Source organism: Sapajus apella, unplaced genomic scaffold, assembly GCF_009761245.1.
Source record: "Sapajus apella isolate SASKATOON/1434 unplaced genomic scaffold, GSC_monkey_1.0 scaffold69, whole genome shotgun sequence".
NCBI classification, from domain to species: Eukaryota; Metazoa; Chordata; class Mammalia; order Primates; family Cebidae; genus Sapajus; species Sapajus apella.
Window position 1 is genome coordinate 5,947,964 of NW_022437009.1, and position 16,191 is coordinate 5,964,154.

The window sequence follows — 16,191 nt, forward strand, 5'->3', positions numbered from 1 at the left end:
GTGAAAGAGTCCAGGGCTCATCTTTCCAGGCAGAGCCCTGAGGTGCAGCCTGATTGGCCTGGCCTGAGTCACATGTCAACCCTGGGCCACTGTGACAGGGAGAATGGAGGTAGGGTATGCCCATTAACTTAAGCTGTGCAGATGGAGTTGGACATTGGCATCAATCGCACACAAACCACATGGCTGAACGGAAATAAAAGCAAATTTGGTAAACTCTTTCCTGAGGAGAGGAGGAAAATGCTAGGCTACAAGCAGATACCCAGCAGACAAGATCTCAGGGCGCCTCTGCGAAAGTGCAGGTAATTATGAAAGCAAGCTGGTGTTCTACTGTCATACAGGAAGTCCTGGGTACTAGTGGAGCAGGGAAGTGCCTGGTTAGAGAAGTCTTCCTGGAGGAAGTGACATTTACACTGAGACCTGAGCATTAGTAAGATTTAACTAGCTGATCAGAGGGAAATAATGTTCTTGGCAGAGGCAGAAGCGTGAGCGAAGCCAGTAGGTGAGAGAGCATGACAAGTTCAGGGACTGAAAGCAATTCAGTGTGGCAGGAGCGAGGGACCTGGGAGTCAGGTACTCCAGCTGGGTGATGCTGCTGTCAACTGCGCTGACAAGGCAGGGGAGCTGATCAGGAGCTGCAGCCTCATTTGTCCATGAGCCTGCAACCCGTGGCAGCAATGGGGCGGAGAGCTCTGACTGGGGGACAGCCCTGCCTTGTCCCCTCACTGTTCCTAACGACAGCACAGAACTCTGAGGGAGCAAGACACAGTGTGGGTGAGTGCGGGTGAGAAGGGCAAAAGCCTGGGCTGTTCAAGTCTCAGCAGAGCCTCTGGGTAGCCCCAAGGTAAATGTCACAGCTTTGCCTAAAGGTGGCTTGAGATTAAAGCCATCCTCTGTTAAATTATATAGACTACTATAGAGGTAGGCACTGCATTAATACTTGTCACTAGATCTTGAGGTGTGAGACAGGATCCCTATCCTAGCCTGTACATTAGGATTTCCTAGGGAGCCGTTTTAGAAATAGTCTTATGGTGACTATGACACTATGGTGGTGAGGCCCGTGTCCTGCGGGTGCTCCTATGCACAGTCCGCACGGAGAGCCACTGTCTTGGTTGCTTTCTTGCTGGGCAGACTGTGTGGGCTGCAGGGCCAGACAACTGTGGGCTTAAATCTCAGCTCTTCCGTTTGTTGTGTGATCTCACGTAGGTTCCTGGTCTTGCCAAGCCTTGTTTTCCTCCCCTGTAAGATGAGATACTATAGTACCCACCTCATGGGATCTTTGTAAGGTTTAAATGATGTTTGTAAATTGCCTAGGATATAATAAGCCCCCCAAGTGGAAAATATTATTATTACTGTGTTAGAGATGACTTCATCTTTACATACATTCAAACCCTGTTCAGTCGCTCTCTCATTCTGGTGACATCCACTGAGACTCTTTTAAGTCCCGGGCACTGGAAACAGAGCAGTGAACAAAACAGACAAAAGTCTCTGCCTTGTCTACTTTACCTTTTAGTCACTCACTTAAATTTTGTGAGGACCACTCTCACCGCTATGGGGAAAATTGACAAGGGGATGTCATCCAGGTGCACATTAAGGATGTACATGACTTTGTTCTACTCTTGGGGAGACAGTCCACTTTTAAAATGGCCTCAACCATCCTCACCTTCTGCAATTCACACCTTTCTGTAGCCCTCTCCCCTTTAGTGTGGGCTGGACCTAATGAGTTGCTTCCATCAAATTTAATATGTCAAAAATGATGGATGTCGCGCCTAAGATTCGATGATTGAAAGCCTGCCTTCTGTCTTGCTGAGTTTCTCTGTTGTCAGCTGCCCCATGGAGAGGTCTAAACTGCAAGAAACTGGTATCTTCAGTGAATAGCCAGTGAGGACCCGAGGCCTGCCAACAGCCACCTGCGTGATCTTGGAGGCAGATCCTCTTCCAGCTGAGCATAGGGAGTACTGCCGTCCCGTCCAATGCCTTCAGGATAGCCTTGTGTGAGAGACCCTGAGCCAAAGGGACACAGAAAAGCTACACTTGGATTCCTGACTCATTGTGGGACAACATTTTGTTGTTTTAAGCCACTAAGTTTTGGGGTCCTTTGTTCTATAGCTACTGATAACTAATATACTTGATAAGAATAAAAATATAAACCCTGGGTAGCCAGTCAGAAGCTTGACAATCACAAAAAGGTCACTGCGTTTTCTCCTCTGATATGTCAAGGCTCACTCACCTCCTTCAGATCTTTAATCAAAATTCATCAACTCATCAAGGGCTTCCTTGGCCACCCGTTAGGAAATGGCAAACCATTCGACAGGTTCTTTCTTCGGTTTAACATTTGTTAAGCATGTGCTTATGATTGGACCCAGGAATCTCACTTCTACGTATTTACTGAAGAGAAACACAATCATATTTTTTACACTCCTCAGCCTCCCAGGTCGCTGGGACCACAGGGCGCTCACCAGCACACCCTCTACACTCTCCTGCTTTATTTTTCTCTTTAACACTTGTCACCATCTGGTATACCACACACTTTATTTACCTTTTTTTTTGTGAGTCAAGGTCTCACTCTGTCACCCAGGCTGGAGTGCAGTGGCGTGATCACAGCTCACTGCAGCCTCTGCCTCCCAGGCTCAAGGCTCCAACCCCAGCCTCTGGAGTAGCTGGGACTACAGGCATGTGCCACCATGCTAATTTTTTTTACATATATAGCATTTTAATTTTATTAATTTTATTTATTTCCACAGGTCTTTGGGGAACAGGTGGTGTTTGCTTACATAGTAAGTTCTTAAGTGGTGATTAGTGAGATTTTGGTGCACCCATCACACAAGCAGTATACACTGTACCCAGTGTGTAGTCTTTTATCCCTCACCCCCTTCCCCCCCTTTCTCCCAAGTCCCTAAAGTTCATTGTATCATTCTTTTACCTCTGCATCCTCATAGCTTAGCTCTCCCACTTACGGGTGAGAACATGTGATGTTTGGTTTTCCATTCCTGAGTTACTACACTTGGAATAATGGCCTCTAATTCCATCCAGACGGTTGTGAGTGCCATTGTCTCATTGCTGTTCCACACAACTTCTTATCCGCTCCTTTACTGAAGGGCATTTGGGCTGGTTCCATATTTTTGCAATTGTGAGTTGCACGACTATAAACATGCATCTGCAAGTATCTTTTTCATATAATGACTTCTTTTCCACCGGGTAGATACCCAGCAGTGAATCAAATGGAAGTTCCACTTTTAGTCCTTTAAGGAATCTTCACACTGTTTTCCATGGTGGTTGCACTAGGTGACACTCTCACCAACAGTGTAAACGTGTCCCCTTTTCACCGCATCCCTGCCGACATCCCTAATTTTTTGATTACAGAGGAGTAAGGTGTTATCACATAGTGGTTTTGATTTGCGTTTCCCTGATCATTAGTGATGATGAGCATTTTTTCACATTTGTTGGCCATTTGTATATCTTCTTTTGAGAATTGTCTATTCATGTCCCTAGCCCACTTTTTGATGGGATTTTTTTTCTTGTTAATTTGTTTGAGCCAGCCAATTTTTATATTTTTTGTAGAAATGAAGTTTCGTCTTGTTGCCCAGGTGGGTCTCAAACTCCTGGGCTCAAACGATCTGCCTGCCTCTACCTCCCAAAGTGCTGGGATTATAGGTGTGAGCCATTGCACCCAGTCTACTTACTCATTTTGTTTATTGCCTATTCCTGCCTCACCTCATTCCCTCCAGCAGGGATTTTTGTCTGTTTGATCACCACCGTGTTCCCAGTGCCTAGAATCATGCATCACATAGTAGGTGCTCAAAAACATTTGTTTCCACATTGACTGCTGTGCCTGAGCAGGCAAGGTAAGAAGAAAGGAAATGATAGAGTTGGCTGAAGACTACATTATTCTGTTCAGCAGTTCTCCACTTGCACAGAGAACAAAGAGCATCAATCAAAGTGAACCACAGTGTCTGGGAGGCAGTGAGAATTCCAGAACATAGACTATGAGCAGCAAGAGAGAAAGCGCAAGAGATGAGAGAATGAAAGGGAAGCCAAGAGAAGCAATATCTGAGGGCAGGTGTTGCGGTAATGAACAAAGCTGCCCTTTTGATGCATATTGGGCTGGTGCATTTACCCCTCTGGCTACCTTTTCTGTGGCCGAATGCCATCAGTCCTTGGAGTTACTCCATGGGATAAGTGGGTGTGTTTGTGGTATTATGGCAGCTCCTTTGAACAGGCTCCTGTGTTCTGTGGTACGTGTTGTATCATCTAAGCCCTCTTCCTCCCAATTTCACATGGAAAAATCAGCTCTTACTTTTTGATAAATAATGTAGGGGGAGAGAAGGAAAGAAAAGCGAAGCATCTTCCAGTGGAGCATGAGCTAGGAAGCAAAGCTTTAGATTCTTAATCTTTGGTCTTTGGGGTTTGTTGTTGTTGTTTGAGACAGAGTTTCACTCTGTCACCCAGGCTGGAGTGCAGTGGCGTGATCTCAACTCGCTGCAACCTCTGCCTCCTGGGTTCAAGTGACCCTCGCACCTCAGCCTCCCAAGTAGCTGGACCACAGGTACTCAGCACCACACGTGGCTAGTTTTTTATTTTTTTTTTGTAGAGATAGGGTCTCACCATGTTGCCCAGGCTGGTCTTGAACTCCTGGACTCAAGCAATCCTTCCACCTTGGCCTCCCAAAGTGTTGGGATTATAGGCATGAGCCACTGCACCCAGCCACTCTGTTTATTTGTTTTTTTGTTTTTGAGAGGGAGTCTCGCTCTGTTGCCCAGGTTGGAGTGCAGTGGCTCGATCTCAGCTCACAGCAATCTCTGCCTCCTGGGTTCAAGTGATTCTCCTGCTTCAGCCTCCTGAGTAGCTGAGATTACAAGTGCCTACCACCATGCCCAGCTACTTTTTATATTTTAGTAGAGAGGGTTTCACCATGTTAGTCAGGCTGGTCTTGAACTCCTGACCTCAAATGATCCATCCACCTCTGGCTCCCAAAGTGCTGGGATTACAGGTGTGAGCTACTGTGCCCTGCCCTCTTTGGTTTTTTGATTGATCACTGTTGGCTTCCACTTTGGGGGTGATCATGCTGACTTTTCCTCCATGCACGATCCTGGTAAACTTTTCTTTGGGCTCTTTAAAAACCCAATTTCCCCAACCCACAGCAGGGAAGGCTTTCAGGAAAGGCTGCTGCCAGTCTATGGAGTATGTAAATTCAGAAAGGATACTCCTCTGTGTGGACACAGCTTCACCAGCACATGGCTTGGTGGAAGCTGTTGCCTTTGTGCAAAGAAAAGGCATTCCTTCCGGCAGGACTGAATTCAGCCCCACTTGCCTCCTTGGCTGGGCACCTTTGCACAGTGTATAAACTCATGTCTTTACACAGCAGTCTTCTAGTCAAGTTTTTTCTTGTCACCATCTGTAAACATGAAATAGCTATAGAGTAAAGCCCTAAAACCAGCTCGGGCCAAAGGTGGATGTTGAATGCGGTTGTCCCAGAAGCTCTAGGATGTATTTCTAGATTTCCAAAGCAGGAAGATGAGATTCACTCCTGAAGTAATTCTTGTTCCCAAAAGGAGCCAGCCCCCAGCCCAGCCCACCAGCAGAGGCAACTGAGCAGAGGCAAGCGGATGCTGGTGACAGAGCAGATCGGCACATTCCAAGTAGAGAAAGAAGCCATTTTTGGGTTATGAGTAACCGACAGCAGACATTCTGCAGAGCACATTGGAAGAGGCAACCTCCCTAGACAGCAATTGATGTGGCCTTTGTTATTTAAAAACCTGAACTTACAGATGTAGAGATTGAGAATTCTCTGCAATTAGTAACAAGAGCCTTGATACAAGAAATAATCTATATGAACCCAGACCAGTATGAGCCAAGAATTAGGGAGAATGGAAGATGCAGGTCAGCTAGACTTGGGTAACATAAAATCAACAGACCCATCAATTCCTTTGTTTGGAAGGCGTGGAGGTCAATATCAGAATTCAGCAGCAATTTTCCAAGTTAACAGTGCAGTAGAATTTAGGCAGTCCTCATTGCATAATCTGAGACTCAGCCTTTCTCAATTGACCTTTGTCTTATCTTTATTAAAGTCTAAATTAAAGAACAATTCTCAGTATTTTCATAAATGGAATCTGACTGGGAAAAGAGCCCCACCTAACTACTGCTGACAGGATCCCAGTGTCCAGAGTGGGCTGAGCAAATCACGCAGCCTCCCTGAGGGAATCCCGCCTCTGGCAGCCTTCTCCCAGTCCAGAAGGGCTGCATGTTCAAGTGACACTATGCATGGCTGCTGGCCAGGCTGCCTTTCTTGTAACAATCTGTGTGACAGAGTTTCCACCAAGTTGTCTTTGTTGTACCTCATGGCATCAATAACCCAGCACATTCCTCCTTGTGTCTTGCAGCCCGCCTTGGGCAATCCCTGGGAGCCCGACTGCTGCCGCTGAACCAGCTCCCCACGCAGGCTCATCTTTGCCTTGTCTCGCCCCTCCAGGGTCCATGGCATTTGGAGTGGGAGGAAGGCAAGGACTAATAACATGTAAGTAAACGCTATTTTGATACTAAGAAGGGAGAAGGCAGAGCCAAATTGCAGCGTTTTTTTTTTTCTAAGCGGTCACATTTGTCTTTGACTGTTTTCTCTCCTCTTTCCACCACCTTGCCCGTACTTCCTCTAGTCCGCCAGTAACAGTCTCTTTCACTCTCATCTCTACAAACTTCTCCTTGACTATCCAGGACCCCTGACTTTGGCCCGTTTATCTTCATAAGATTCCGTGCCTTCAAATTATATCTCATCTTCCCTCCGTTTTCTTATGGTAGGTGTGGGAAAGCAATATGATTCAATCCAAAACCCTCAGCATTGAGATTGGTGAGGTTTTGTTTGAATGTCATAAGCTCTCTCTCTCTCTCTGTCTCCGCCAGTGACATGAAGGGCTTTCATGACGACTGTGGCACAATTTTTATACGTAGTACGATGTTGGGTGTAGAATCTCTGCATTATTTCCTTTTTTGTGTATTGTTGAAAATAATCACTTTTTAAGACTGTAATTTCAGCTTGCTGCTCACTCCCTCTTCTCTTCCTCTCCCCTCTTGCTACTTCTGCTGTTCCTTTTTTGAAAGAAATGACTCCATGTAGACCTTTCTTTTGCCATTTATTCTATGAGAGAGGGGTTCTGAGTGGGGGAGGGAGAGAGGTGAAGTTTAAGAAAGCAGGCATTTGTCATTACACTGGGTATAACCATGGGAGATTTTCTTTCTCGTGTGTTCAACCTGGGAAGAGTGTTGAGCATTATTGATTTGAGGGAGGACTTCTGCTCACAGATACCTTCTCAATGCCACTTTCAATTCCACTAAGTAACTTTTGGTTCCAGACACTTCTAGAATTCGGTTCTGGGACTAATTACTGGCTCTCTGTTCTCTCCTTTTTTTTCTTTCATCTTAAATGACAATAACTCAGCCCTAGTTTTCTGGATCTTTCTTTGCTTTTCTTTCCTTTCTTTTTTTCCTCTTTCTTTTTTTAAACATTTTAAAAATTTGTGGTAAAAAATGCGTAACATAAAATTTCCTGTCCAAACCATTTTAAGTGTACTGTTGTGCATTGAAGCTCTAGAGACTTTTCACCTTGCAAAACTGAAACTCTGTACTCATGGAATGATGTTAATAATTCCTCTTTCCTCATCACCCCAGATCCCACCCTCTAGCAGCCACCATTCTACTTTCTGTTTCTAAGAGTTTGACTACTTGAGATAACTCATATAACTTGAATCATATAGTATTTTTCTTACTATAGCTGGATTATTTCACTCAGTATAATGTCCTCAAGGTTCATTCACATTGGAGCATGTGTCAGAATTTCCTTCTTTTTTTGAGGTTGAGTAGTATTTCATTGTATGCACTACCACATTTCTTTACTCTCCCATTGATGGAAATTTCGGTGCTTCTACCTCTTGGCTATTGTAAATATGCTGCAATGAACTTGGGTGTGCAATTAAAATATCCTGAAGGTGAAAAGAACTGAGGATAAAGCTCTACCTTGCCATAATGGAAAAAAAAGTCAGCTGCCTACTCTGTCACTCACTTAGGAAGCTGCTTGCTAGTATGAAAGTTATTTTGCATAAAATTATTAACTCAAAAAGCTTTCAACTCTATTTAAAGCTTCACTTTAAAGTTTGACTTTGTTTTTAGTCCTTCAGAAGTTTTTATTATCTGAAAGTATTCAGAAATGTCTCCATTCATCTGAGGTTTCTAGAATACCTTATTCTTGAAAAAGGGCATCCTATAATTCATGCTAATATGTGAGTGACTGTTGAACTCACATATTAGTGTGAATTATAGGATGCTAATATGTGAGTTCATGCTGCCTACCCAGCGTTAGCTTTTAAAACCAATGTATTTTTCAGTTGGTGGAATTGGAAGTAGGTATTGAGGAGGTATTGGTGAGCGGAAGTCCCCTCTTAAATCAATAATACCCAGCCCCTTTTCCCAGCTTTTCCAGGTGGGCACATGAGAAAGAAAATCTCCCACGGCTATGCCCAGGGCAATAACAAGTGCCTGCTTACTTTCTCTTTACCTCTCTTTCTCTCCCACTCAAAAAAAGTATAAAAAAGAATACAAATGAACACAGTGGGTGGTGTTACAGGGATAACCTTGAATTTTCTCTTGCTTATTTTTATAAAAAGATAAATCATTTGCAAACTCCAGTATTTTAACTAGTAACAAAACAAATCTACTTGAAACACACCTCACGAATGATTCACCATGCCAGTGTGAGCACACCATGGTTGAAAACATTTGTCTTAAATGAGGGCATTCAGCCTATTCCACATTCCTGTGTATCTAGCCTTGGAAGAGGCAATAAGAGGCACGATTATGGTTCCCCAGCTCCTTCCTTTCAACTGGGGAAAGGCGGAACAAGAGGAACAGAGCAGATTGGCAAGCTCCTTTGAGGATCCAGGGGTCTCAAATGCATTGTCAGGCTCCCTGCAAATTCAGTTATTTTGGGAACCCTCAATGACAAGCCCAAGTATTCAGAGTTGAAGTCATGGGGCTCTTGGGGATGCTGGGACAGTTGAGCTAGCAGAGTGCTATGGTTAAAACACGCACTTTTGTGTTGGACAAATGTGGCTTCAAGTCCAAGCTCTGTGACTTCCTAGTTTTTTAACCAGTTATTTAACTGATTAAAAAATAACTTCCTAGCTATTTAACCAGTCTGATCCTCCATTTTCTCATCTGTATAATGGGTTTAAAGACATTCTATTTGAGGAAATCTGATGTTTCATCTGATGGAATCCCTTCTCCACAAGTTTTCCTGTAGGCATCTTATATCATGGGCTTCAAATGGAGCCACTTTATTCTCCCAGTGACAGGGGAGGCATGTGACTCAGGTACATCCAATCAGAGTATTTCATTGCCTGACCACCAAGGCTGATTCAGGAAGGAGCACATGACCCAAATGCATCAGTCAGTTCTTTGTGGTGGGGCTATCAAGAAAGACAGATTTTTTTTCTGTTAGAGCTGCTAAAATGGGAGCACAGGAGTCTGGGGGTGCAGTCAGCTATCTACCCTACTACGTGAAACAGGCTGTCCAAAGAAGGGAGCCCAGCAGAAATAAGCAGAGGTTAAAAAGAAAGAGAGAGCCCTAATGAAATCATTTGATTTCCTGGTTCTTGCCATGTCTGAAAGCAGATACACTTCTGGATTTCCCAACTTTCTGAGCAAATAAATCCTCCCTCCCTTTTTAAAAACTAGTTTAAGTTCCTGACATTTGTCACTTAAATTCTTGACTAGCATACTGCCTCAAGGTTGTTGGAGGAATAATGCTGGTGAAGGGATTTAAGGTTGAGTCATGGTGTTACATCTCCCCTCCCTAAGACAAGGTTGGGACAGGTTGAGCCTGGAGCATCCACCCTAAAGTCAGTAGAAGCCAGAGAGCCTCTCCTTCTGGGCGCTGGGCTGGAAAAGAGGGAAGGGCAGAGTCACAGATTCTCCCAGTCACTCCTTGCTCCATCAATGTGCATTGAACCCCAGAAACACTTGTTCTGGAAGGCAAAGAACCACTAAGTATAGCTCTTTGAATATAAAGGGTTCATTTAGTTGCAAGTGTTACTTGATTTTTACGGTAAACTCTACTTACAAAACTATAGCATATTAGAGCTGGGAGGTAGGCTACAAGAGGAAATGTCTGGATTGAACCCTTCGGGTTCACCCCCTTGTGGACAAAATGAGCATTAAGTGAATGACCTAGTCCAGGTCCTACGGCCCACTCGCCAAGACAGTTCGGTACCTAGTCTCCTGATTTCCAGTTCACTTCACCATTCCGCTTCATGGTCAGACTTTGTATTTTTAGCTTAGTCATCTGTCTCACCCTAAGAAAAACCAGAGAAAATCTGACCAAAATACTTAATTCTCTTCCTTCCTTTCTGAGCATCTGTCCTATTGTCTAGGCACAGCCTATGAAAAATCTCACAATTAGAGGTTGTTTCTTTGCTTGTTCCCCACCTTCTTATACTTTGGGGGAAGGGATAAGAGATTAAGACTTAGTAATAAACATTACACATCTTCCCTGAAGATGCTTGGAAGGGGGGTGAGAGGAACGATTCTAAAGAAGGAAAAGGGCAGAGACGGAGAGGGCTCACAGAAAGCACCCACTGTCAGCTTTGCCCCATGGACAGGCACCACCTGTCTGACATACTCCAGGACTGAAACCCTGGCTGAACCTCTAGCTGTTGCTACTCTACTCTAACTGGGGAGCTCCTCTGTTCCACAGTGGAATGTCAATCGTCACGCCGGGGTGCCTCTCTGGAAGGATTGCAACCTCAATACAAGCTGGGACTCTTCTCAGCCCCACATCCAGCCTTCTCCCTCTCACAGAGCACCCATATGGCGCTGCAACCCCTATGTGTGCTTTACTCAGGGCCGGGCAGTGTGCTGTCCTGTCCTTGTCCTGGGTGTTCTGAGCACATGGCCAAGTTCCCACCTGCAGCACAGTGGATTTTCCCTCCCCCCCCCAACCATGTCTCCCTCTCCTCTCTTCTCTGTCCCTTTCTCCCATGGTTCTCTGGCTCAATCTCTTTCTGCTCCTCTGACCTCCCTGGCTTCTCCCCTCTTCTTTGTTTCTCCCTCACTCTTTTTCTTTCCCCTTTTCTTTCTTTCTCCCTCTCCTACTCTCCCCTCCTGCTCTCTACCCCCCTTGCCTCTTGTCCTGCTTACCTGGTCTGGTTGGCCCCATTATTCCTGGAAGGTTAAGCCACAAATATGGAGGCCAATGTTCTAAAGTTAGAATTCCCAAAAGTTGATCCAATGACCAAAATTCCAGCAATTGCTAATTAGGTTTCATAGGTTTAAAAAGTTAACAAATCATGAATTATCAAATTTAATGGGTAAGAATTGAAATTCAAACTTGGATGTGCAAGCACTGTCGTATTGCCTTATTTTCTTAAAGTCAAATTGACTAAACCTGAACCTCCATCCCACTGGACTAATGGAAAATCCACCCTCGGCCGTCATTGAGAGTTCCTCTGATCCTGCCCTCCCCCTCCAGGGATATGACAATGTCCTGAGATATGACACAGAGTGGGACCCTCGGGGCTCAGGATGGGGTGGTGTTGACAATGGTCTCTTGGTCCAGGCCTGCATGGCTGTGTGAAGTGGAGTGGTTCTGCCAAGCTTGTGCCAGGCTTGGGTTTGGGGAGCTTTGCTGAGGCCAGGGCCTCAGTACCTGGAGCCCAGCTTCTTCACATGCCCCACCACGTCCTGACAGCTCCACAGGGGCCCTTTCTGGTGCCAACTTCTCCCAGAACCCCCAAACCTCTTCTCCCTTTTCATCTTGGGGAGGTTCTAACTCCTCTGCTTTTGCCTCCCAACCCTACTCTCTACCAGGCAAAAGCACTTGCCTGCTTCCTCCCGCTCTGGGATGATCTAGCAGAATTTCTCTGAATCAAAGACAGGAAGGGTGTCTCAAAAAATGGCTACAGAGATCCTACAAAACAAATCTCTCAATCAAAAGGGCACCAGAAAAAGGCTGGGAACTTTCTCAGAGAGAAAATGTTGGGGGATGAAAACTACAGCGAGAGCAAAATGCAAAATATGATCTCAATAAATTGCCCCATCATTTTCAGAGCTGCTGCGCATTGTAAACTTGCAGGAGACAGACAGAAAATAAAGCCTCTTTTGTGTGTATATGACCTGGGAAACACTTCTCTGCCCAGCATCTCAAGGATTTGTTCTACCTTGGGAACAAACCTTGGGAGATTCTGCATTAGAAGATGGCTGTGAATGGTTCCTAGCATTGGCCTTTGCCTCTCAGTGTGGATGAGTGTGTGACATTATCTAGAGGACACTTGGAAGGACAGAGAGACGCTGGAATGTAGTGACGAGGGCAGGGACTGAGGGTTCAAATCTGGCTGTGCCACTTTTACACTGTGACCTCAGGCAACTCAGCTTCTCTGAAGTTCAGTTTTCCCATCTACAAAATGGGGTTAGTAATAATACCTACTTCATAGGGTTGTGTGAAAGTTATACAAGGTGATGTAGCAGACAGTCAATAGTTGTAGTTACAGGTGTCCTTGTAAGCACTGTTATCAGTCAACCTGAACCTGAGGGGTCTGTGAACATTGGTGTGGCCCATCAAAGTGGGCTTCAGAGACATTTATTTGGCAGGTCCGAGGAGTGTGAATGGAGGACAGAACCTGGAATCTAGGAAACAAGTTATTTGGAGGAAGGATGAGGGTGGTGGAGAGTGGCATCCTTTCCCAGCAGAGCTCCTCAGTGTGGTGCCTTTCCACAATTTAAAGTAGTTTGTTAAAATAAATCAAAAAAGTAATCCCATTTACAATAGACACAAATAAAATTAAATAACTAGGAATTAATCAAAGAAGTGAAAGATCTCTACAATAAAAACTATAAAACACTCATGAAAGAAATGGAAGAGGACACACACACACACACACACACACACACACAAAATGGAAAGATGGTCCATATTCATGGATTGGAAGAATCAATATTGTTAAAATGGCCACAACACTCAGAACAATCTACAAGTTCAATGCAATCCCTATTGAAATGCCAACAACATTCTTCTCACAAATAGAAAAATCAATCCTAAAATTCACATTAGACCACAAAAGACCCAGAATAGCTGAAGCTAGCCTGAGCAAAAAGAAGAAAACTGGAGGAATCACATTACCTGACTTCAGATTGTGCTACAGAACGATAGTAACCAAAACACCATGGTCCTGGCGTAAAAACAGACAGACCAACAGAACAGAAAAGAGAACCCAGCAGCAAATCCACACACCTACAGTAAACTTATTTTCAACAAAGGTACCAAGAACATACATTGGGCAAAGGACAGTCTCTTCAATAAATAGTGCTGGGAAAACTGGACATCCACATGCAGAAGAATGAAATTTTAGATTCCTATCTCTCACCATATACAAAAATTAAATCAAAATGGGTTAAAGACTTAAATCTAAGACCTCAAACTATGAAACTACTACAAGAAAACCTTGGGGAAACTTTCCAGCACATTGATATGGGCAAAAATTTCTTGAGTAATACCCAACAAGGACAGGCAACCAATGCAAAAATGGGCAAATGGGATCATAGCAAGTTAAAAAGCTTCTGCACAGCAAAGGAAACATTCCACAAAGTGAAGAGACAACCCGCAGAATGAGAGAAAATATTTGCAAACTACCCATCTGATATGGTTTAGCTATGTGTCTCCACCCAAATCTCATCTTGAATTGTAATTCCCATGTGTTGAAGGAGGGAGCTGATTGGATCACAGGACGGAGGTTCCCCCATGCTGTTCTTGTGACCGCGAGTGGGTTCTCATGAGACCTGATGGTTTATAAGGTGGTTTTCCCTGCTCTTGCTTGCCTTCTCCCACCTGTGACCATGTAAGATGAGCCTGCTTCCCCTTCTGCCATGATTGTAAGCTTCCTGCAGCCTCCTCAGCCTTGCAGAACTGTGAGTCAATTGAACCTCTTTCATTTATAAATTACCCAGTCTCAGGGAAGTTCTTTATATCAGTGTGAAAATGGGCTAACCCACCATCTAATAAGGGATTAATAACCAGAACATATAGGGAGCTCAAACAACTCTATGGGAAAAACTTCTAATTATCCAATTAAAAAATGGGCAAACGATTGGAATAGACATTTCTCTAAAGAAGACATACACATGGCAAACAGGCATATGAAAATGTGCTCAATATCAGTGATCATCAGAGAAATGCAAATCAAAACTACAATGAATATCATCTCACCCAGTTTACACGACTTTTAGCCAAAAATCAAGCAATTACAAATGCTGGCAAGGACGTGGAGAGAAGGAAACCTTCATACGCTGTTGATGGGAATGTAAATTAGTACAACCACCATGGAGAACAGTTTGGAGGTTACTCAGAAAAATGAAAATTGAACTGTTATATGATCCAGCGATCCCATTCCTGGGTACATACCTACAAGAAAGCAAACCAGTAGATTGAAAAGCTATTTTCACCCTGATGTTTCTTGCAGCATTGTTCACAATAGCCAAGACTTGGAAGCAAACTGAGTGTTTATGGACAGATAATGGATAAAGAAAATGTGAGCCTTATACATAATGAAGCACTAGTCAGCCATAAAAAAGAATAAGATCCTGTCATTTGCAACAACATGGATGGAACTGGGGGTCATTGTGTTAAGTGAAATAATCCAGGCACAGAAAGAAAACATCGCACGTTCTCACTTATTTGTGGGGTCTAAAAATCAAAACAATTGAACTCATGGAGATAGAGGATAGAAGGATGAGAAGTTCTCAGAGGCTGGAAAGGGTAGTGAGGGCTGGCGGGGAGGTGAGGATGGTTAATGGGTACTAAAAAATGTTAAAAAGAATGAATAAGACCTAATATTTGATAGCACAACAGGTTGACTATAGTCAATAATAATTTAATTGAAAATAACTAAAAGACTATAATTGGATTGTTTGTAACATCAAGGATAAATGCTTGGGAGGATGGATATCCAATTTTCAATCATGTGATTATTATACATTGCATGCCTATACCAAAATGTCTCATGTATCCCATAAATATGCATACCTACTATGTATCCACAAAAATTAAAAGAGTAATAATAGTGTGTTAACAACAATTCTGATGGCTGGGTGTGGTGGCTTATGCCTGTAATCCTAGCACCTTGGGAGGCCAAGGTGGGCAGATCACCTGAGGTCAAGAGTTCGAGACCAGCCTGATCAATGTGGAGAAAACTCGTCTCTACTAAAAATACAAAATTAGCCAGGCGTGGTGGTGCATGCCTGTAATCCCAGCTACTCAGGAGGCTGAAGCAGGAAAATCACTTAAACCTGGGAGGCAGAGGTTGCAGTGAGCCGAGATCAGGCCATTGCACTCCAGCCTGGGCAACAAGAGCAAAACTCCGTCTCAAAAAAAAAAAAAAAAGGCTACTCATAAGACTATGATTAAACAGAATAAAAATGGGTCTTGGAGTGAATGCAAGACCCTGAGACACAGACCCATCAACTTTGACCTTGTGTTAAAACATGGTTTTACTGTTGTGGAAGGCCATTTGACATTTAGGTGAGGGTTTTTAAGGATCTGAACCAGAAAAATTGGGGAAGCAGAGAGAGATATCCCCGACATCATGGAATTAGAGCCTTGCCATCGCCTTGCTCTGCCCACTGGCCTGCACTGCTCTTCTTCATCCAACGGGGATTGCACCTGGCTCGGCTTCCTCCAGCTGGGCTGTGCAGGCGGCTCCTGGTGTCAGGAATTGGACTGAGACGTGGTTCAAGGCTGGTGGCAGGTAGGGATGGGGCTCTTATTTATTTTGGTATCCCTACATTTATCATGGGCCTTTTTCCTCCCTGTGGGGACTTGGTGAGTCCATTCTGAATGGACAGGCACTGTCCTCTGCTTTGTCATGGCTCTTGCTCCCAGGGTGCAGGGCTGACAGACAAGGCTGGGGCAGATGTGGGCAGCTCTCACGGCATAGCTCCCACTGTCTCCTGCAGCCCCTCCACAGCTGGCTATGGAGCCTGAGAAAGGTGAGAACGCTGAGCCGAAGTGAGATGCTGCTCTTGCCCTCTTCCTTCTCTCTCTCCACTTACACCGTCTCTGTCCCCTCCGTTTCTTTGCAGCTCAGATGAGTAGCAGTAGGAAGAGGATCTTGCTTCTGACCTGAAAATTTTCACAGGCACAGCTGGTGCTGTGCTTTGCCC